We start from the raw sequence: 21,523 nt of genomic DNA, 5'->3' as shown, positions 1-21,523 counted from the left end.
CAGGGAGGATGCTCTGCTGCGGGCATCCTGCCCCGGCACACCAGGATTTGGGGTTTGGGGTCTGGGGGCGCGTTCCGGCGGAGTTGGGGCTCGTGAATAATTTAGAACATGCCAGGCGCTCGTGGCGTGCGCAGACGTGCGGGCTCGCTGCTGGCACAGGCTCTCGTAAATGAACCCACTGTGGGGGCGAACTCCACGCGGGGACCTCTCCCTAGGCCCAACTTCATCCCAGGATTTGGGCACTGCCCACCTGAGATGCCCCAAGCACCGTCCGACACCCACCAGCCCTCCCCTATTTCCCATCCCCAGCCTGGCAGGACCGAACCCCAAAGGCTGAGACCCTCGGGGAAGTTCCCCCCCAAACCGCTCAGCCCCGCTTCGCCTCCCCCACGTGCCCCCGTGGCGGCGAGGTGCTCCCGGAGCATCCCCAGGGCCCTGCTGCTGGTGGGCAGCGATGCTTTGTCTGCCCCCAACCCCACCAACCCCTGCCAGCTGCGATCCCTTTGTCTCCCTGAGCTTCTCCTCCCAGGTTGGGGGCAGCAAGGACGGAGCCGTCCCGGGGGTGCAAACATCCCCGCGGAGCCGCCGGTGCTGCCGGGGCCAGGACGTGCGTGCTCGCAGGTAGGAGGAGGAGGTTTTTTGGGCTCGGTGCTTTTCTGCTGTGGTTGGTTTCGTTCTTCGTTTCGGCACTTAACAGGAGCGTGCTCTCCGGCAGGAATCTGCAGTGAGGCTCCCACCACGCCAAGGCGTTTTTAAAGCCTCTTGCTGCAAGCCTGCCTCGGGGTTTGGGCATTTGGGGGTTTGGAGGGAGCCGCCTGGGCAGAGGGATGGATGCGGAGAGGCTGAAGCTTTCCCCGTCGGTTCCCATTTGGGAGTCGGGGCTGATCGGCAGAGCCAGAAGTTGGGAAAGTTGCCGTGCAGCTCGCTCGGGTTCGCGGGGGTTTTCCTTGCTCCTGCCTGGTGTTAATCAGAGCCGTGGGCAGGGAGCTGTGCCCGGGACGTGGGGCAGAGGGAGCCGGCAGCCTGCGTGAGCAGGAGCACAGCTGTAGGTTTGGCACAGCGAGCGCTCCTCCTGCCTTAAAACAGCCATTTCAGGCAGCCCCGCTGGGGCTGGTGACACTGGTGGCACCGGGCAGCCCCAAAACGAGGTGCTGGGGTGGCTGGGGGGGGGGGGCAGAGGGCACGGATGCGGGGTGAAGGCAGCCAAGGGACCCCGAGCAGAGCCGCCTGCAGCTCGGGCAGAGGCTGTGCTGCTGCTGCCCGCTGGCTTCATGCTGGAGATTTCTTTTTGCAAACGGTGCAGGGAAAAGAAGCCAAGGAGCGCTGCGGGCTGGCAGAGGCCTGGGGGCACGCGGCGGGCAGGGGGGTGGCGAGGCTTTGGGGAGCCCCGCGGGGACCAGGCAGGTAGGTATGGGGACGTGTGGGGGGGCTGGATGGGAACGGGGGTCTGTGGGGGTGAGCTGAGGGTGGGGAGGGGAAAAGGGGACGAGCACAGGGTGAGAAAAGCTGTAAGGGACTGGGTGCGTGCTCAGGAGCAGATATTGCTGGGCTATGCGGGCAGAGAGCTCACCCCTCCGACAAACTTCTGCTTCCTTGAAGCCCGTTTGAGCTTCATTTCGCATTCGGTCGGTGCCGAGGCCGTGCAGGTGCTCAGTGCCTGGCCCTTTCTAAAGGCTTGCTGCCGGGGCTGGGCTGTGGGTATCGATTCTCCCTGACTCTGGGGGGAGATCTCCGTGCACGGCTGTCGGTGGGGTCAGATTTGATTTTGCGGTAAGCAGAATGTGAGGCAGGAGTTTCTGTAAGTCTTCCCTTAGGCCTGGGGGAGCTGCGTGGGGAAACCTGCGGGGTTTTAGTGGCTTCGTGGTGAAAGCTTTCTGTAGGAACGGATCTCCTGGCTTTTGGCTCTGAGGAGGAGACTGCTGGCACTGCTGCAGAGCTGCTTCTGTGCACAGGGGAGCACAAACTCCGCTTTGGCTGCCTGGCTGCTCCCAGCAGAGGCACCGACACGGTCCTGGGTCCTTGGATGGGAGAAATGAGGGGCCTGGGGAGGAAAAAAAAGAAGTTGCAGGACCCATGAGGAGGTGATGGAGGCTCCCTGCAGCAAGTTTCCACCTGCCCTGTGGGTCAGGAGCTGGAAGGGCAGCAAAATCCAGTGCTTTTTGCTTGTAATGGACCACAGGTGCTGTAAATCTGTAGGTCCCAGGTGGTTCATCCAAGGGCCCCAAGTAAATGGGGTGAAATCACAGCAGCTGTTGGCAAAAGGGGCGGCTCTGACCCCATGGGGCACTACAAGGCACGGACCCAAGCGGTCAGATGGAGCTGCCAGGCACCCCAGGAGTGGTTTTACAGAAATCAAGCGAACCTGAGCAAGGATATGAGGCAGGTATGGTAAAATTATCACTAAAATATTCCGATGGGTCTAACCTCTGGGGTCAAATCACCGTCGCTTATGAGAGGACGGATGTGCAGCAGGGAAACCTGCCTGGTGCTGCTGGCGGGCTGGGAGGTTAATGAAAGGGGAACCGAGGACGTACCAACAGACCTCGTTTATTTGGATGTTTTCATTAGATTCAGCCCAAAGAGACTATTTTAGGAAATAAATAGCAAAATGCAGGCAATAAATAGCTGGGTAAGGGGAAGAGTCCAGAGCCAGCTTTCCTCGTTAAGCTCTAGGAGACAGAAGTGGAATGGAGGAGCGCAGACAGGTGATTATGGGAAGGTTCCTCGTGCTGAGGCTGGGTTTATTTGTTATCTTTAATGATTTGGAGGTGGAAATGGATCAGAGCTGGGTGAGAGACAGCATGCCAAGGGAAAGGGCTGGATTTCCTGCTGAGCGTTTGGAGGAATGACCAGGTAAGGCTGCCACGTTTGAGCACGCCAGTGGTTCGGGCTGTGCTTGGGTCGTAACTCAGCCTGGAGCACCCCAAGTGTGTGAAAAAGGAAAAACTGGAGCAAATGGGGCTTTTTTCTTGCTGGTGTGGCCAGTGGTGCTTCTGTGGGGCTCTGCCAGGAGAAGGAGGGGGGACAGGAGATGCTCTGACCCAGCAAACTGTGCTGCCTGTCCTGGGCACGGCGTGCTCCAGCGATGGCCGTGGGTCTGTACCCAAAGCCTCGGGCATCAGACCAGGGACTCCTCCTGCTGGAGCCAGGCAGCTGCCCTGGATGGGGCCATCATGGGCACCCCCAGCAAGCTGGCTGGCTTCCCAAAAGACACAGGGAGCCCCGCTGAGCTCCCCCAGCTCCTTCCCGAGGGGACAGATCCTGTGAGATGGGTCCTGGGGGACTCGGGAAGTGCGTTTGGCACGGGGAGGGAGCGAGTTACTGCAAAGTGGCTCAGGTGCGGGTCATGGAGAGGCTGTGGGCTCACGGCGGTGCTGGAGATTATCGAGCCTGGAGGATTCGTGCTCCTGCCCGGCTGCAAATCCCCGAGCCAGGGCTCCGTCAGGTGACGGGGCTCCGATATTTATTCCGGCCGTCCTTCGCGTGGCAGCGGCTGCATAATGCAACGCCCGCGCGGCGTCTCAGCCGAGCACCCGGTGAGCCCTCCAGCGCGAGGGGATTTTCATCTCTGCTGAGATCTCCCGGCTTCAAAGTCTGCAGAATTTATTTGCATCCTTCATGAGGAGGAGAGCCAGGCATACGTGTGTGTTTTTTTCTTTTTTTTTATTCTTCATCCTCTCTGTTCCTCCCCTCCCCACCTGCTTTCCAGTTTATTTGGTTAGCTCAGCATCAGCACAATGATGTGGAAATAAAGCAAAGGAGCTTCGTCGTGGCCTTATTGCATATGCATAAATGAGAGAAATAGATCATCCCGGCAATCCCTAGCTAGGCTACCATTAAGGGAAATTCTCCTGTGACCTTATAAACCCTGCTTTGCAAGGGTTTGTAATGAGTCTGCAGAAATTCATTCTGGGCACAAACAAGTCATCTGAGGTCTTGGACCCCGTGAGCACAAAGTAATAATAACACTAATTTCCCACCCACTCAGGCATGTGCTCCTGGAAGGCTTGGCTGTTTTTTACAAAGCAGGTTTCTCCTTGCTGGGGCTGTCACAGCGGGTGGGAGCGAGGGTGAGCGGCTGCGTCCCCACCTTGGAGAGCCTCGTGGAGCCTTCCCCTGGTGGGGCTGGGGGCTGGGGGGTTGTAACTCTGCTCCAGCAGCTGCTCGGCTCCTCACCTCATCGTGAGGCTGCACCCATCCCTTCCTCCATGCACATCTGACCCTGAGAGCAGAGATAGCCCAGGTCTGAGCAGGAGGGATGGACTGATAAAAAATCCTGCAACATTCCGTGTTCAGCCTCAAGATTATATATTTTAACTTCTTGCTGGAAACCGGGGCGGTTTTGGTTCAGTGGCAGAAGCTGACGTTTCTCTGAAGAATGCGCTGCCTTTTGGTGCAGTGGGTTTATTTTTTTGTAGAGCTCCCCGGCCCTACTCAGAGCCAGAGGCATGACAAGGCGAGTTGGCACCAATGTTTAGGTCCGTGGTGGGATGTGCACTGGGCATTGGCCTCGTGCTTTCCTCGTGTAGATGATGATAAAGAAGGAAATTGCAGTGTGTGAAGGCGTTGCTCTGCACGTGGCTCATCCAGGGCACTGTGGTGGGGCTGGGGAGTACCGGAGCTCCTGGCAGAGCACGGGGCCGCTAGGACGTGTTTGTGTTTCTCTGAACCCAGTGCTCACCCACCAGCTGTTACACATGCCAAAGCTTCATTTTTCATCCCAAACCAGGTCCATCAAACTGTGCTTTACTCCCCTTGTACTCACTTCTTGCCCTCGTTCTGTTCTTCTTTGCTCTCCTCTCGTTCTCTATTTTGCTCCACCTCGGGTGTGATCCGCTAACATCTGGCGTTGAAGGGCTATGTGTGTGCACGGACAGCGCTGAGAGCAGGCTATCACATCTCTTTTTAGGCTGAAAAATGTTTGGGGCAGAGACTGTGCTAACGTTCACAGAGCATCTGGTCCTCTCCAGGTCCAATTCATCACTGTCTTGCAGTTTGCATTATTGTTCACACCAAGGGAAAGTGGGTGTGAAGCTGGAATAATAATGTTTCACACTTGCTTTGCATTGGTTTTGATACCCAACAGCATTTTAACCTATCGGGAAAGGCAGAAAGCAACTGAGGAGACGGTGAAACTAGAAATTGAGAAGTAGTCTACAAATAAGGAGTTAATTACCTATAGTGAAAGAAATACCCCTGGGGTCAGCTCTATACCAATGGCAAATGTAAAGTCAAGGTGGGATTTTTATATTTGAATGTGAGGGTTCAGGTTGTGCAGGAATTGGTGTGTCTGTGCATACGAGCAGGGCTCTGTAATGGTTCTCCTGACTTCTACCTGCCATAAATCTTAAAACCCCACCTCGAGCATCAGTGGGGAGCAGCGATATTCGCCTGAGTCAGCAGAGAGCCCTGAGCGATGTCTCTGTAGCGTGACGTGCCCTGCTCATTACAAAAGGCACTGATGGGGACACTAGCCATTAAATGTTGTGGTTTCTAGTCAATGGTGTAATCTCTTTAATGAAACCTAATGACAAATAAAAAAAAAAAAAAAAAAAAAAGAAAAAAGAAAGGAAAAAAAAAAGAATTTAATGCTACTTGGCGTGTCTGAAGTTGTGTGCTCAAGAACCGGTGCCTCTTGGTGTTAGGATGGTTGGGCTTCCCAGGAGTCTTTCAAGTAACATGTCTTTCGCTGATTTGGACTGACGTGCCTTTTGTTCTGTTCCTGCTGGGTGTTAAACAAGATTTAAGTCTCCTCAGTCCCTATTTAGTTGTTGAAGAACATCGCAGCCAACACAAACGCAAACAGAACTGTCTGGTTGTTTGTTTATGCAACAGATCATTAGAAAGTCTGTAGGAAAAAAAATGTTCTGGTCTGTTAGATAATTAATCTGCATTTTAAGAATTGTCTAAAGACATATTTGCAAGCTAGTCCATTGAGCTGCTGTTATCTAGTCAATAATCCCCATATTTAATAGTCCCTAAGAATGTATTTCCATAATGTGCTGCAAACAGTTGAGAAATCTGCATCCTTTTTGTCTTAAGATGTCAGCGCTCGCACATTTCCTATGACAAATTTTTTTCCCGACGATTGGTGGAAAAATCCAGGCGTGTTAGCTTCCAACTGGTAGGGCTGAGAAGAGGGAGAGAGGAGGCTTCTTAAAGCAAAACCCGGCTCCGTGTGCCCTTGAAAATGGACTGAGTTTGGGATTTCCATCTGGTGTTGGGTGCTGGAGCCCTGGCGGTGCTGCCCAAAATGTTCTGGTGGGTTTGGGGTGTGGGTGTGGGATTTTGGAGGTCTTTCCTTGACCCACGGGTGTCAGAGCAGCAGGGGCTGTAGGTGCAGGTATGAATGCTTTGCTTTAGGAACACAAAGCGTGGTTTGGGACCCAGCCTGCCAAATGAGCTCCCTCTTTTTGCTTTGGGCCCTGACAGCGATGAAATTCGCTCTTGGATATTGGAGCAGGCTCTGGGTTTGGGGTTCGTGCAGCACAACCCGTGAAGCTGCGCTCAGGTGATGAGCGTGAGGGTTTTTGAGCAAGGGCGTGAAGTTTAGTGGAGTTATCAGTTGTTTATTGTAGGGTAAAAAGGGTAAATGTGCAGACAACTCCGTGTGTGGCTGGCATGTGATAATTTACTAATCCCCATTAACGAGAGCAGGGAGTAAAACCCACACTTGGAGAGAGGAACCCCTGGGAGCTGCCGCGTCAAGGTGAGAAGCTGGAGCTTAATTTCATTATCTTATCACTAACTGGCTGGTCCTACGCCGTGGTGTGAATTCTCGGGGAGTGTTGGAGCTATCTTTGGCAGTCCAAGTAAAGAAATAATGAATCCAAGTCAGGAGAGCATTGTGTGCGGTTCTGGTATCTGTACTTTAAAAATGATGTTGGCAAACTGGTGAGAGATAAGAGAAGAACTACAAGGATGATTTGAGGTCTGTAAAGCATGCTGGAGAGAGAGGCTGCAGCTCAATCTGTGTCTTTTAATGAAGAGAAGGTTAAGGGGGGATTTGATTGCTGTCTGTAAATACTTAACCAGGGCAGGAGGCTCCGCGAGCCGAAGGTTCAAAGGCAGGACACGGTTCTGTGGCTGGATGCTCAGGATAAATCAATTCAGATGAAGGAAAACAAAGGCCTGTTTTATTTTTGTACTGCTTTATAGTTAGGCACAGGGGCGAATTACCTGTGACTTTGGGATATTTGGTGTTCTTAAATTGAAATGATACATCTGCAGGAGCTGCGTTGGGTCAGCAGCACGCTGTGGTGGCTTGCTTTGGGAAAACTCAGCAGGAGTAAATAAATAAAACCGAGGTTTTCAAAGTGGTTGTTTTTGGCCTTCAAATCTTTTAATTAAGTAATTTTTTCTTATTTTTTAAGGCAGAAAGCCACACGCACCAGGGAACGGGGCTGTAGCTTGGAGGAGATGGGGGTGGTGTCAGCAGAGCCCATTTCTGGGACTTGGCCAGAAGCTGTGGCATTATTAACAGGGTGCTGCTGGGTCCGGGCACGTGCTGACCTTTTGTTATATGGCCAGCGATGTGCAGCAGGCACCCCTGGTTTCTTGTGCTCAGGGGTAACGCTCTTCCTCTGCTGGGCCCTGGTTTTCCATCCCAGCAGCTGCTGTGTGGACATCTGCAGGGTGGGTGATGAGGCTGTGATTTTCTCAGCCCCTGGGCTGCAGAGCCCTGAGCCAGCTCCTTTGGGGGTGTTCCTTTTTGGGTGGCAGCATCCCAATTTTTTCCTATCGATGTTTCATATCCGTGCGTTGAAGCAAATGAAATCAGGATTCATCTGTGTGAGGGAGGCATTGCCATTTGCAAAGCCACGTTTTGCTGAAGTTAGTAATATTGTAGCTGTTAATTGAGTGTTCATTGATTGCCTGTCGGTGCCTGGATGTAACCTGGTCCTCCCCTTTCCGAGGGGTGCCACTGATAAACCAGCACCGCTGCTCTCGCACCGCGTGGCTGTCTCGGCTGTTCGTATTTTTCCCCCCCAGTGATTCCATTTTACCAGCAGTATAATTAGTATCATCTCCTCCTCTTTGGAGGCATCTCAGCCTGCGTGCCAGCCTTGTTCTCTCGCAAGTACCTTTAATGCACCTAATACTTCAAGGCTTTTAAGTGGCCTGAAACGAGAATTTAACCAGGGGATGCGTTTGAACGCGGTCCAGGAGCTGTTGTCTGGGAGGATTTAGGGGCCTGGTTTCCCCAGAAATTGCTTCATCCGTTAGAGGTTCTTTGTTGCTGAAGGTTCAATTATGGGAGTAAATAGTGCTTTACGGGGGAAAAAGAAAAACCAAAGCCTAGCATCACCCCACTGCCACGCGGGGAGGCGGCGGCAGGAGAGCCGCGGGGTTTGATGTAGCTCCCGGACCCGCGAGTCCTTGAGTGCTTCTGTAACACGAGGCGAGGAGCTGGCAGCACATCCCAGTAATCCCCTGCACTCAGCGATGCTCCTCTTCTGTATCCACTGCGTGATCCGATGCGTCCGAAATAATTGCATTTTTTTTTTTTGCAAAGAATGAGACTCGCGGCGTGACGCGGGGCCGGCGCCGTGGTTTTGCATATTCAATTTCTTCGGCCAGAATTTGCAGGAAATCTTCAAGATTTGCAAGGAGCTTTTCTGAAGCTCCTGGCTGGTCTTTAAGATCTTTCAGCTGCGTGCTTGGTGGACTCGAGCACTTGGGAAAGATTAATTAACCCTAGGTGAGAAACTGTGATTTAACATTTATATAGGGGGGGAGCGAAATTAATATTCCTGCTGCCACGCTGAGTATGTTTAAACTTCTGCTTTCGGCTTGTCTGACTTGGAATAGCTTCTAACTAGTACAAATGATAGAACAATTTATTTTGGATGATGAGTTATGAGAATATTGCTCATACACCCAGAACACGACATTTTCAATCACATCTTCATTGCATTGGTAAAGGGAAAAAAAATGATTTTCGTATCTTGACATGTTTATCCTTTGGAGACTGAGTCAATTATCGTATTGTAGAAGAATTCGCTCTATAGCTCTCAGGTCTCTGGGAATATCACTGTGTCAGGAGGGAGATCCTGCAGGTTTTATTCCAGCTGTTGCAGAATGGGAAGGACGGCGTGAGTTAAGCGATCCCTCCAGGTGACACCCAGGAATAGGAAAACGACTTTATGAAAGCGTGCTGCTGGAAGATAGGAGCTAGAGCCCGTTCAGTTCGGTGGAAAAGCTGTCATGAGGCAGCAGATCTGTCCTCAAATGCTCTTGTGGTTCTGACTGCTTTAATTTCGTGACTGGAGCCGCGCAGACAAAGTTTGAGAGGGGCTGGGAGTTACCTGCCCAGCGTCTCCGTGGATTTATCACCGCACTGCGAGCAGTGGGCCCTGAAAACAGGGGGGGCTCTGGCCAACCTGGGCTCCTGGGAACCTTGTCGTAAGCTCTGAGCAATGGTCCCACTGCTGCCAGGTGGTGCTGAGAGTCCCCGTGCGCTCCCTGTTTGCTTTCCTTCCCTCTCCAGCCCCGACTTTGGGGTACAGGCCCATAGTCTCCTAAATCCCTCACCACAGAGATGTTCCTTCAGCATCTCTTCGTATAGCGCTGAGCTTTTGGGCTTCCTCTGGAGGCTCGGGGAGTGGGTAGAGATGCTGGAAAATGCTGGGAAGGGGCTGTTCGTGTGGGGCATTCCCATCACTGTCTCGTGGTGTTGCAAAAAGATGAGCGAGTTCAGCCCAGCTATTGATTGGTGTCCTCGGAGAACAGCTCCTCGGGCTTGGACTGCCAAGCACGAGCGCTGCCGCCTCCCAAAATGCCTTTGAAAGAGCAAAAGGGGTTAGGAAGGAGTGATGTATTCAGCCTCGTTCATCTTTCATGCCCAGGGGGAGCTGTGATGCCCATCTCCTGCCTGCTGTGGGGTTGTGCCCCGGCTCCAGCTCCCTTTTGGACGGTGCCGGGGCAGCACGGTGCAGCTTTAAACTTCCCTCTAGGGCTGCAGGAAGCAGAAAGTTATCCTCCAGCAGCTTGTTAAAACAAAGCTTGGGATTCTCTTACAAACTCTTGAGCTGGGGATCTGGGGCTTTTAGAAATCATGAGACGAATGATCAAATCAGCTTCGGCTTAAAGCTCTTTGTAGCCCCTTATCTGAGGTAATTGATGGAATTTGTGTGTTGCCAGTAGTGGTCCGCAGGGTTCATCCTGCTGCAAATTTCAGCAATTTGGGTTCTTCTCCATGCGCTGGCTGTTCAGTGGGGAGCTCCGCGGAGGAAAGCCCATCCTCGCCTCGCCCTGCATGCAAAGCGCGGACGAGATTGCGCTCCCGGTGTGCGGCAGATAAAGGCGAGGCGATGCCACGGGGGGCAGAAATCCTGTTCTGAAAGCACAACCCAGCTCCGCTCTCTCCTTGGCGGTATGTTGAGCAAATCTCCAGCCAAAAATCTCCGAGCCCATTTTGCAGACGCTGGTGTTAATGCAGCCGATGCGCTCCGTTTGCTTCCATAAGTGCAGCTCTTAAAGCCAGCACGTATGGCTGAGAGAGCTGCTGCCCCGCATCCCTTTGGGATGGCGACGTCCAGAAGGGTTTTCCAGGACACTGGAGGCGATGGTTGGGTTGTTTCTGTGTCTCCGTGCAGATGTCGGGACTGGAAAGTCCCCGTTCCCAAGCTGGTGTGTGTAACAGCTCTCCAGGTGAAATGCTCGAGCCGCAGTTACACAGATGGAAGTTTTGAGCTATATGCCTTGGCTCAAGTGCTCCTGTTTCTGTAGGTTTGTTTACGTGGAGGCTTTGTGCTGGCTTTTGATTTTCCCATTATTGAGGTTGTTATGTTTTTATAGCTTTGCATTACTCACTGGTTCCTTTTATTCCTTTCAAGTTTGCCAGCCATGACTAATGAAGAGTTTTGCTGCAGCCCTTTTCTGGAGTGGAGGCTCCAGCTGGGTGAAGGGGAGCCTCCTGCTTTCCACCACCCGAATTTGGCACCGAGGAGCTGGTGGGGGCCCAAGGAAACGTGCTGCCTCTTCCTGGGGCAGTTGCAATAGCGTTTATTTTATTACCAGGGTGTATGCGTTTACCAAACCAGTAAATAAATGTTTCTTTTTACTGCTTAACTTTTTTTTTTTCAAGCGAAAATCTGAAGCAGTGAGCGTGTAAGCAACTGGCCTGGCTTTGTGGTGCGAGTGTCCCTGCGTGTTTTCCCAGCTCCAGCGTAGCCAGCGACCTGTTTGGGCTCATTTGTTGCAAACACTGCTGGTGTTTTCTGTTTGTCCATGGCCACAGTCACGAGCACTGGCCCGAAACATCTCGGCAAGGTCAAATGCAGCAACTTACACCTGTGCTGGGGACAGCTGAGTTATTTCTGCTTGACTGCAGGGTTGGTGCCATCATTTTTGTCTTCTCTCTGCCTTTTTCATGCAAGGCTTTATCTTCCACGCTGAGAAGCCCAGCAAGTGACCTGGAGGCTGTTGTGCCTTCTGTTTGGGTCAAGCCCCCACCTCCTGCGGGTTGGACTGGTAATTTCTTTGCATTTTCAGAGTCAGACGGCACTGGGAATGCTCCTGGGGAGGGGAGAGGATGTGAGCAAGAAAAAGAGATGAGCTGATGTGCCCCCAGAGGACTGACCGCTTTGCAGTAGGGGCACCTCGAGCAGTTGGGTATTTTCTCCTCAGTCCCAGGACACTGAGGAGTTAGGATGGAGATAGGAGAGAAGGGAGCAAAAGGAGGAGTGCTGCCAGCAGTGGGGTTTTTGCTCGGTGTTGCTGCTTGCAGAGGGTTAGCAAGGAGACGTGGAACACGGCTGTGCCATGGCACTGCCCGCGGTGCATTGCTGCAAACAACTGCCCACCTTTAGGTGAGGGTGTTACCGTTCCCCTTTCCTTCACCAAGTCCTGGAGTTATCCTCCAGGACAAAGTGAAAACCCCAGGGCAATTTGAGAGCTGATGGAGCACCCCCTGACCCTGCTCATCCCCCAGACCTGCCGTGCCGCCCGCTGCGAGCATGAAGTCACCGCTCTGCAATGACACCCCTGTGCATGTTTCCTCTGCCAGCCCTCGGCTAATTTTATTTCATTTTCCCCCCCGTACATCCTTCTCCCTTTCTCACATACAGCCTGTCGAACCAGAGCTGCATAATAGACTTTTAAAGGCCACTTAACGATGCAAACTTAAAAGCGCAGAGAAGGCATGGTGAGACAGAGCAGAGGAGCTGGCGCAGGGACAGGGGAGATACCAGGCTCATCTCTGATCTCCGAGAGCCTCCTGCAGAGCAGGTGAGTGTGGGAGGGCCCCACGAGAGCAGGTGATAAACTGTGCCTGGGAGGGCTGTGATTACTGCTCCGCATCCGCACCGTGCTCGCCCCAGGGGCCCCGCGCATCCATTCCCTGCTCTGGCTTTCTCAGCTCTCCTTTAATTAGGAGGGCTGTGGTTGTCGCGAGCAGCCTTTCTCTCTTCTGCTTTTCAAGACCCAGGCACGCTGAAAAATGCGGGGCCAAATGCCTGTTTTGAAGGCTGGGAGGTTTGGGAGGGAGGGAAAAGAAGGGATATCCGCAGGGAGGGCTCGGTGGTGCACGATGGTTGGTGTCACCGTGCAATCCTGCTCACTCCTGCTTGTGCAAGCAGCCCCTCAGGTCATGGCTCAGGGAATTGCGAAGCTTTTTGTGTCTTTTCTGAACGGGGAAGCTCTTCTGACATGGGACATCAATCCCTGAGCTGTGTGGGCAAAGCTGTCCCATGGCTGTGGTGCACTTACGGAGCGCTCCGAGCACCGGCACAGGGTCTGGTCCTGTGGGATCCCAGCACAAAGTGGTAAATGGCTGGAAAAAAATGAATTTGGTACTGGAAAGCATCTATGGAGTTCAGCCTTATAATGGTGGACAAGCTGGCTTTGTGACCACCTGTGGTAGGATGTGGAGTCGCGGCATTTTTAGGGTCTTGAGTTAGCATGAGGCAGTGTTAGGAACAGCAAGTGCTGCGGGTAGATCCATTTCAGTTTGGCATTTCACTCCATCTTCCAAAAATACTGTGTTTATATATTTAAAAAGGGAGTTGTCTTTGTGAGAATTTGCATCTCTATGACCCAATGTCACCCTCTTCAGCTGTGAATAATCTGGGATGTAGAAACAGGTAGCTTCGGACAGGCACGTGGCACTTTAATTTTTAATAAAAATTTTAAATATTTGAAATATTTCCTTTTTTTTTTTTTTAAAAAAAAAAAGTGGAAAACAGATTGAGATGACTTTTTTTAGCTGAAGGAAGCTGTTGACTTGTATACTTGGATGCTCCCACTGAGATGCCTAGCTTTTGAGTTTTAATTCAGTGCACATTTTTTTCTTCACTTTCTTGCCGGTTTTTGTACTGAACTTTGCCCTGTGGGTGGAACCGGTGTTAGCCTCGTTAAAGCATCTAAAACCTCTAATTATTGGAGAAATGGCTTTTGGTGGATGGGAATCATCAAGCCAGCTGCTGTGTACATGTTGGCTATTTTTTTTTTTTCCCTAGGTGTGGATGTGCCTACTTAATTTAAACAACAGGGAGCGTGCAGGTGTGGTGTGATCGGTGTCTGCATTGCCTGGTCGAGCAGAGTGAGGGGTGTGAGAGCTCGTGTCATGCATTATTCCAGTCCAAGAGAGCTCAGAATTGTTTTGTGTTTGGAGCATTGTTATTTTGCATCAGAACTGAAGTAACAATGGAATATTTTTAAAAGGCACAGGGTAACGTGGAGCCTCCGGGAGCAGTTAGTCAGTGAATATGAAAAGGCACCGGCCCTAATGATGACAGGGGAAAGTTCTTTATGGGATCTGGGAGCAGAAGGCAGGGAAAAAATGGATACAGCCTGCAGAGGCACAGGATGGAATTCATCAGGGGAGCAGGGCTGGCAAATAATTGCATATGCAGTTGTTAACGTCGCGGATGATGGGTTAGGGCTGGCTGCCCCATCCTTCTTGGGCAAAGTGTGTGTGAGAAGGAGAAGGAAGGTTGTGAGAACTCAAGGAAGATAAAGAAGTGACACGACGGGGGTAGGAGAGCTAGAGAGTAGCCTAAAAGAATGAAAAAGAGGAGGAGGAAAGGTGGTGTTAAAGAGGAGGAGTGCTGCAGAGATGTGCTGAGGGCTTGTCCTTGCTCCCTCTGAGGCCCGTAGGGGATGTGGGTGCAGTTGTGGGTTCTGGGCCTGAACTACAGACTGTGTTGAACCAGTAACACCATTTTCAGAGCTGGGCGTACACAGGAGGCAGGGGATCAGAGCTGGGCAGACAGGGAAAACCTCCGGGTGTAAGGGAGGCGCTGGGAGCAGAAGGGCTGCTCGGCGGTCCTGCTTTAGCAACAGCAGTGAGATTTACTGCCTGCTGTGCACTGTGGCTACTCGGAGAGCTTTGCTTCTCCTGCATTCCCTTCCCACCGTGCTCCTGTCTTTCCCCATCTATTTATTTGGTAAAATCCCAGCCCGTGTTGCCCTGGCCCTGGCCCTGCCTGGCGGTCGCTGGGTCCCAGCTGTCTGGCACGGCGCTGCTTCGCTCTCCTCCTGCCTTCCCGAGGCCACCAGGCAGCGTTTCAAAGTTGGGAGATTGAGGCTGAACTCCGCTGTCCACAGTCAAAGCGTGAAAATAACCCTTTGGCAGCAGCATCTCCGGAGGCAATTAGCTCGGCTGGACAGAAACTGCCCCCCCTGGGCTCCTGGACCTCAGCACCGGGCTCTGGCGTGGCCGGTGTGTAAGGAAAAACGAGGCCATTGCCTTTGGAGAGAGGCTGTTTGTAACCGCTTCCATCTTGCTCGCCAGTTTGAGACCTCAATGCCCAGAGCTCCCATTTGTGCTCTTGCTTGAGCCCTGCCATATGCATGGGCTGGGATGGCAACGCAGCGAGAGCAAATTTCCGAGCTGGGCTCGCGGAGGGCAGCTGAAATCAGATGGCCCATCAGTGCTGCTCTGTAATGTTTGATTTATTAAAGCGCGGAAACCTGCGGCCATCTCGGCACTGAACACATGCCTGCAGGACTCCACGAGAAACAAGCTCAAAGCAAGGGAATGAACTCTTCTCGACGGCAGAAATTGCAGCAAGAAAAACTGAGGCTGGACATCATCAGGTAGCGCCGCCGAACAGTGGAAAGAGCAAAGCACTAAAACAGATTGCTAACGGAGTTTGGGGAGTTCCTGCCACTGGGGATTTTAAGGAGCAGGTTAGACAAATGGCAGGTGGGCTGGCGGAGCTCTTCCTTCCCTCCCTGGGTCTGAACTCGTCCCCCGTGATTCCTGCCAATGCAAACGGGACCAAACTTTGCATAAGAAACCATTATCAGCACCTCTGCAGCCTGCCTCGCGCACGCTGCTGGGGTTCTGCTCCCCGTGGCGTGCAGCCCTTTATTTTCAGGCATGGTTATGGAAATTGGGCCGGGTGGTGTATGGAAATGTCGCACCTTGAGACTTTCAGCACCTCTGGAAAAAAAAAAAAAAGTTTGGAAAATTAAATATTTCTGTCAAAAGCATGATAAATCTTTTGCTGTTTAGGAAGGTGAGAAATTAAAATTGCAAAGCAGGGAGCGAGCCAGCGTGCGCAGAGGGGCTGGCTGGGGCTCCTGGCTTCAGCGAGGCTGTGCGAGGGAATCAGCAGGGAGACGGAGCTGAGCCGTGCTCGGAGGTCCTCGCAGGCACGGGGGGGATAGCAGCGAGCTCTCACCGTGCAGCGCTGAGCCTGCTTGTGTCTACAGCTATTGGAGTGCCTTACAAGTGTTTTCCCTGATGTTTGCAGCGCTACGATCCGGGAGTGCTGAGAAGACTGGGGGGCATGTACGTGTGTGCTTTGGCTGTCTGTTTTAATCTGCAAAATCTCCACAAAGAGAAGTTGGGGAGTGAGGTGAGCAGCGGGTTACAGATGAAAATCCAATTTACAAATATATGAGCAGGGGGAGAGGAGAAGAGGAGGAGCGCGTGGGTCTCCTGGTGATCCGCTGAGCGCCGTAATGTGCCGCGAAGCTTACGGATCGGGCGTGCGATGGGATAACTTGTAACTCGTCCTCCCTTAGCAAGGAAAATCACAGGGTGTTTTATTTGGTCTGGAGAGACTGCAGTCTCTGTCTTAGAGGGCTGTGTTGGCACTCTCACTGTACAAAGCACAAATTATGTCCTCCCTGTGTAAGAAAACCGCTCTTGTTCAGCCTTTTCTGGTCTGCTGGATCCCTAAGGCCAGGTTTTGCTATATAAAGCAGAAGACATCGTTGTGTTTTATTTCAGACTGAAGTACGTTCTTGGGGAGAGAGCTGACGTGTTAACCTGACAAGCATCCTTACTGCCATGGTGTTCAGTTGCATGTCTGGACATTCACATGGGGGGAAAAAAACCTTTGGAACAATGGGGTGACAGTTCTGGGGCTGCAGTGAGGGGCAGAGCTCTTGGGGACAGGGTGCGGGCAGCATGGTGTCCCCATTTCACCGGGGACGGAGCAGTCCAGAGGCAACCCAGGACACTTCCAGCAGGTGCCAGGAGCCAGTTGTGTTCCCAGGGGTCTCACCCTTTTTCCGCTCAGCTTCGGGGGCTGAATTTATCCTGCAGAGGGTTTGGGGACCCCTTGCCTGTGTCCCCAACACTGGTGGGGATGGAGCAGGGTGCCAGGCTGCAGCCCCATCCCTCCCCTGAAGCGTGGCCCTGGCAGCTCCAGCGCCTCCGTTACTCTGGCAACTAACTGCGATCAGGCAGCACCAGGCAGCTGAATTCAGCCCCTTGTTCCAGGAAAAATGCTCTCATTGAAGCCGAGCCCCAGCAAAACCCTCCTGCCTTTCTGCCGAATGGCACCGACATCCCTGTGTGCGCCCAGGAGCGCGCGCGGGGCTGGGGAGCCGCTCGCCCTGTGCCACGTTCCTGGGATTTGGAGGTGGCCAAGTCCCAGGGAACCAGAAAAGGAGGAGAAGGGTGAAAAAGAGCCTGGGCATGGACAGGGGAGGGAAGATGAGGGAGAGCTGTCACTGAGATAGAGGGCACGACATGTGCAAGAGCTGGAAATCGTGCCCCCGTCCCGCGGGAATAAAGGAGGTCTTGCAAAGCGCTCGCTCCTCTCTCTGCCTGCCCGTTTGTCAGCTTGAAACGGTAACAAAGGCACTGGTGGCACTGGGGATGTGCTGCTTCTCTGGGATTGAAGGAGCTGCCCAGAATGATAATTGGGTCTTTTTTTCATTTTTTTAAGAAGCTAACAGGCTACTGCACAAAGTAATTAACTGGACAGATGGATACAGCAGAATTTGTAAACGTCGACAGCGACAATAAGGCACATTTTTTATAAAGGCCTTGTGTCAGCAAAAGGGCTCCAAGTTCGGGCTGGCTTTCAGGAAGCCAGCTAAAATAAATGAGACTTTTAAAAATTAATAATCTTAATAGCTGCATAGGATGCAGGTGTCTGGTGATGGCTGCAGGGATAGCCAGAAGATGGAGGGGAGAGCAAACAGGCCAGGATTTCGGTGTACCTTCTTGCTCGTGTCTGTGTTTTGTTTTGCCTATGGAGGCATCCCTCCTTTGTGCACGGAAAGGGGTTGTTCCCCACCAAACGTAGGAGAGGACTGAAAAAATATGGATGCTGCAGTACCAAGCCTAATGGATGTGTTTCAGATTGTCACCTGTGCTCTGCCACTGTCAGGTCTATTCCTGTAAGAAATGATCAAAATGCTCCATGTGCCCCTTCTGTGCGCCTCCCACATGTGCCCCTCTGCCCTTTTACATGCAAGTCTGGGGCTTTTCCCCTGCAAAGGGTCCATCTCTTTAATCCTTGCCATTTTCTGGCCTCCTGTGTCCGTGAACTCCATGGGTTTAGTTAAGCGTGGGTGTTTTATTTTCCCTTTGTGTTTCAGAACTGCTGGTCATTGCCTCCCACTTGACGGGCTGTCAACGTGTTACCAAAGGCACATAAAAGAGTAAGCGGAGGGCAGGGCTGCTGGCAAACAGCTCATGCAGAGCTTGCTTGGGCAGTGCAGGACCAGGCAGCACCCTGCAATTAGTCTGTGCTGGTGGTGGCTGCAGCAGGTTATTGGCCCTGTACCGATGTCAATCAGTCCGGCGAGCTTTGAAGGATGCCATCCTCCAGCATCAGCGTCCCAGGAGACGTGTTAAAAGTTAGGTGAGAAACCCATTTTCCCTGACAGCTCACTGTGTATCGTAAGAACATCCATCCTCCGGATGAAATATTGTAGACACAGGGGAAGAAACCTGTTGGAAATGTGTCCCTGGGAACACAGACAGCAAACAGGCTCTCGGGTTTATTGGCATCTCCAGCCCTGATTTTATATTTTAGCACTTGCTGCTTTGGCCCTGGAGCTCCCCTTCCATGTCTCACAGTGCTGATGCTGAGGGATGGCTGCTGAAGGGACATCCCAGAGCCCTGGGATGTGTTCCCCATACCCTGAGGGACGTAACGGGGCAGCTGGTTTGTGTTTTAGCAGCATAAATGTGTGTCCTGCGTGGCTGGAGTAGCGTGGGTTACAGTAACATCACAGCGAGCCCAGTTGCTGTGAAGATTTTGATGCTGGAAAGCAAAAACCCAAAGCAAACATCTCCCTGCTTAGCACAGGATCTTCCTTTGCTTTAATTAGCAGGCAGGGACTGGGACAAGTTGTACCCACTGGGGAACCGGGGGATAGGGGGAAGGAAACCACTAAAATCTGGCTTTCTATTAGCGTGGCAGGCTTTATTAGAGAGAGGGCGAGAGCAGCACCGGAGGCAGGCGGTGTGCGGTGCCTGCTGAATCTGTAATGACCCCTCCTCCAGCTGCAGCACCCCAGTAAGGGGGATGTAAAGCATTTAACAGATCAAACACTGCCAGGGAAACAGGGCAGAGCAGTGGGGGAAGCTCGCCTAAAAGAGGCTCGGCTAATCAAGGTAACTGATTTATGGGATTGTGATTACAGCTTTCGATATGCTGATGACAGAAGCACCTTTCCTGGGGTTTGTGCTTCTGGTTTCCTTTTCCTCCTCCTTGTAGAGGTACCCTGCTGTTCCCCCCCCGAAAAGAAGTTCATAATTCACTGCTGAAAGTGGATTGTTTTGATTAATTGATCTGAGAAGGATTTTTAAAAGTTGCATCGGAAAAGAGTTTGTTTTTCCTCTCTTTTTTTTTTTTTTTTTCTAAGAAAGTCCCATCACCTCTGCAGAAGGGGGAAAGAAAAAAAAAAAAGGAAAAGAATGACTTCCTGGGTTTTGGATGTGAAAACTTGAATTAGCGAGTGCCCGAAGCTGCAAAGACCAAGGATTATGCAGTTGGAATTTATTTATTTTGGAAAGGTTTGAAGTCTTTCTGGTGCTGGACGTGGCAAAGGCTAGGCGTAATTCCCCCTCAGGACAGGTTAATCTGTTTTTCTTTGCAACTTCTTCCAAATCTTCTTCTGCTTTGGTTGGAGAGCAGGTCTAGGAGCGGGCATGGCAATGCTCTCATCTTCTGAAACAATCCATAAATTTTGATGGTGATCTCGGTTTCTAGAAACCGAACTCCAGCAACCCCCTTTCAGAGGGGCCACTAGGCTCTCTGTGAGCTACAGACGAAGGACCCAGCATACCAAAATCTTTTCCAGCCTCGGTAGTAAAGCCAGCTTTACAACAAATTGCAAGTTGTGGATGAATTGTCTGCAATTAGTCTAACTGCTCATGCTCTTCTTATGGGAAAAGCCTCTAGTCATTTCTGAGTGGCTTTACTGTTAAAAGATGATGCAAACAGGTAAAATCCCATTTATCTGGAGGCTCTTTCCTAGGACTGCTGTGAGCACGAGAGTTGTGCATCCACTGGGTTTTTGTGGTCTGTGCCAAATCGTTCAGGTCGCTGATTCATAAGAGAGAAAAGGCTCCTGACTTGAGCATAACAGCTCTGCTGCAAACTGCTTTCATTCATTACGGTTGGGTAATTACTGGGCCCTCTTTCACACCTGCAGGAGCTGCTGTAAGGCAGGGAGCAGGGGCAGGACGGGAGCCTTTCTGCACACACAGCACCCTCGGTGGGATGCTTTGTGTGCAGCACCGGGCTCTTTCTTGCACTTCTGCCAATCTCTGCACCTTCTGCCAGCAGCAGATAGATGGAAAGGAATGGAAATATTTGCAGTGAGTCAGTGACAGCATCTGGAGTAAACCTGCGATGCTTTTCCTGGTGGAGGATTTGGAGGAGAGCAGCCCAGCAGCAAGGAAGGGCCAGGCTGGGCATCAGCGGTCAGGCGGAGAGGAGCGGTTCCGAGCTCTTATCAGAGGAAACTTCTTCAGGCCATTAAGCGGAAGGGAAAGCAGTAATTTTTTGATATGTAAAATATATGAATCCTGTAATCAAGCAGAGTATTAGCTTGCATTAACAGCCTGGAGTAGCGCTGCGTCCGTGCATTAAGGCAATTGCCTCGCAGGTCAGGGGATCAATTGCGCCGGGGAGAGGAGGCAATTGCAGGTCACGTCCCTGCTGCTTGTCAGCCCCCTCGGCTCCTCCAATTTGTGTGTGTGCAGGGCAGGGAGGGCTGCTCATGGCCACCACGCTCAGCTCCTCGTGCAGGAGCTCTCCTGAGATGCTTGTCCTCAGCGCCTTGCAGGGGAAGCTCCTCTGCCCTAATCCCAGGCTGATCTGGCTGGACATCGCCCGTGGCGTGGAGGAACCCGAATTATCCCATCTGCCTCCTGCTCGGCGTGGGCTTGAGTAAACCTGGGAGAGCTGGAGGAGGCTCCAGAATGGGGAAAAATACATAACGTGGAAAAATAGTTGCTGTTTTGGAGGTGACAAACAAAAGCCATGTTCCTCCTTCTCACGGCCTCTTTTCCCTTCTGCTCTTTTTTTTTTTTTCGTGTTCTTTCGTTTTGGTAAAAGCTTTTTTTTTCCTCCACTAACCCCTAGTAAAGGAGATGGAAACTGAGAATGTTACTTGAAGGGCTTGTGGGAAAAATTGGAAACTTTGTGGTGAGGGGGCTGAATTGCAAAAATTATCAATTTTTGGAAGAAGGCCATCCTCTTGACAAAAACTATTTGAGAAATTCTCCCCGGCTCTAGCTGCAATGTGTTTTGGCCACCATCCTGTGTAATCACAGATCATTATTTCTGAAGCACGGATGCTGCCTCGTCTCTGAAATATTGTACGTGGGGAGTGGTTGGGCAGCAGCAGAGCTGCTCTCCCCTCCTGACCCCGCAGGCAAGGTGCAATGGCTCCCCTCTAACCCCAGCATCCCACCTCTGCAGCCGGTCTGAGGACAACCTAATTTATGTGCTCCATAAAACGCTGCATGCTTTGCCTGGTGGAGATTGAGCTTTGCAAGATTCTGGGTTTGCAGGGATGCTATCCAACTCCTTGGTCGTGCCTGCATCACGGTGTAGCGGAGCATCATGGCTATTGAGCTTGGTTTTGGAGGGATAAGGAGCTCTGGTCAGAGCGTGGCTGTTGTCTTTCCCCACCTTGCTGCCACCTCCCTTTGTGTAAAGCTCTTGGAAAGTTTAGGAGCTGATCAGAGTAAAAATAAAGTGAATTAAGGGATGTTCTGCATCATTGCTTTGAAGCAGGACTCTTCCTTCCTCCCCTCTGCCCCTTTTCCTGCCATTGCTGCCTCCATCCCCAAAACCCTCGTGCTCCTGCT

General features: G+C 52.0%; 1 protein-coding gene across 1 annotated transcript in view; it reads left to right on the top strand.

Moving 5' to 3' along the window:
* Positions 1–2,236: 2,236 nt before the first annotated feature.
* Positions 2,237–21,523, top strand: part of GRIK4 (glutamate ionotropic receptor kainate type subunit 4) — a 159,212-nt gene continuing 139,925 nt past the window's right edge. Inside the window, exon 1 of the mRNA XM_068659238.1 lies at positions 2,237–2,383. The gene's annotated coding sequence lies outside the window, so the exon portion shown is untranslated. The remainder of the gene's footprint in view (positions 2,384–21,523) is intronic.

Source organism: Anas acuta, chromosome 23 (assembly GCF_963932015.1).
Source record: "Anas acuta chromosome 23, bAnaAcu1.1, whole genome shotgun sequence".
NCBI lineage: Eukaryota > Metazoa > Chordata > Aves > Anseriformes > Anatidae > Anas > Anas acuta.
The sequence above is the reverse complement of the archived record's forward strand: the minus strand, read 5'-3'. Positions and strand labels throughout refer to the sequence as shown.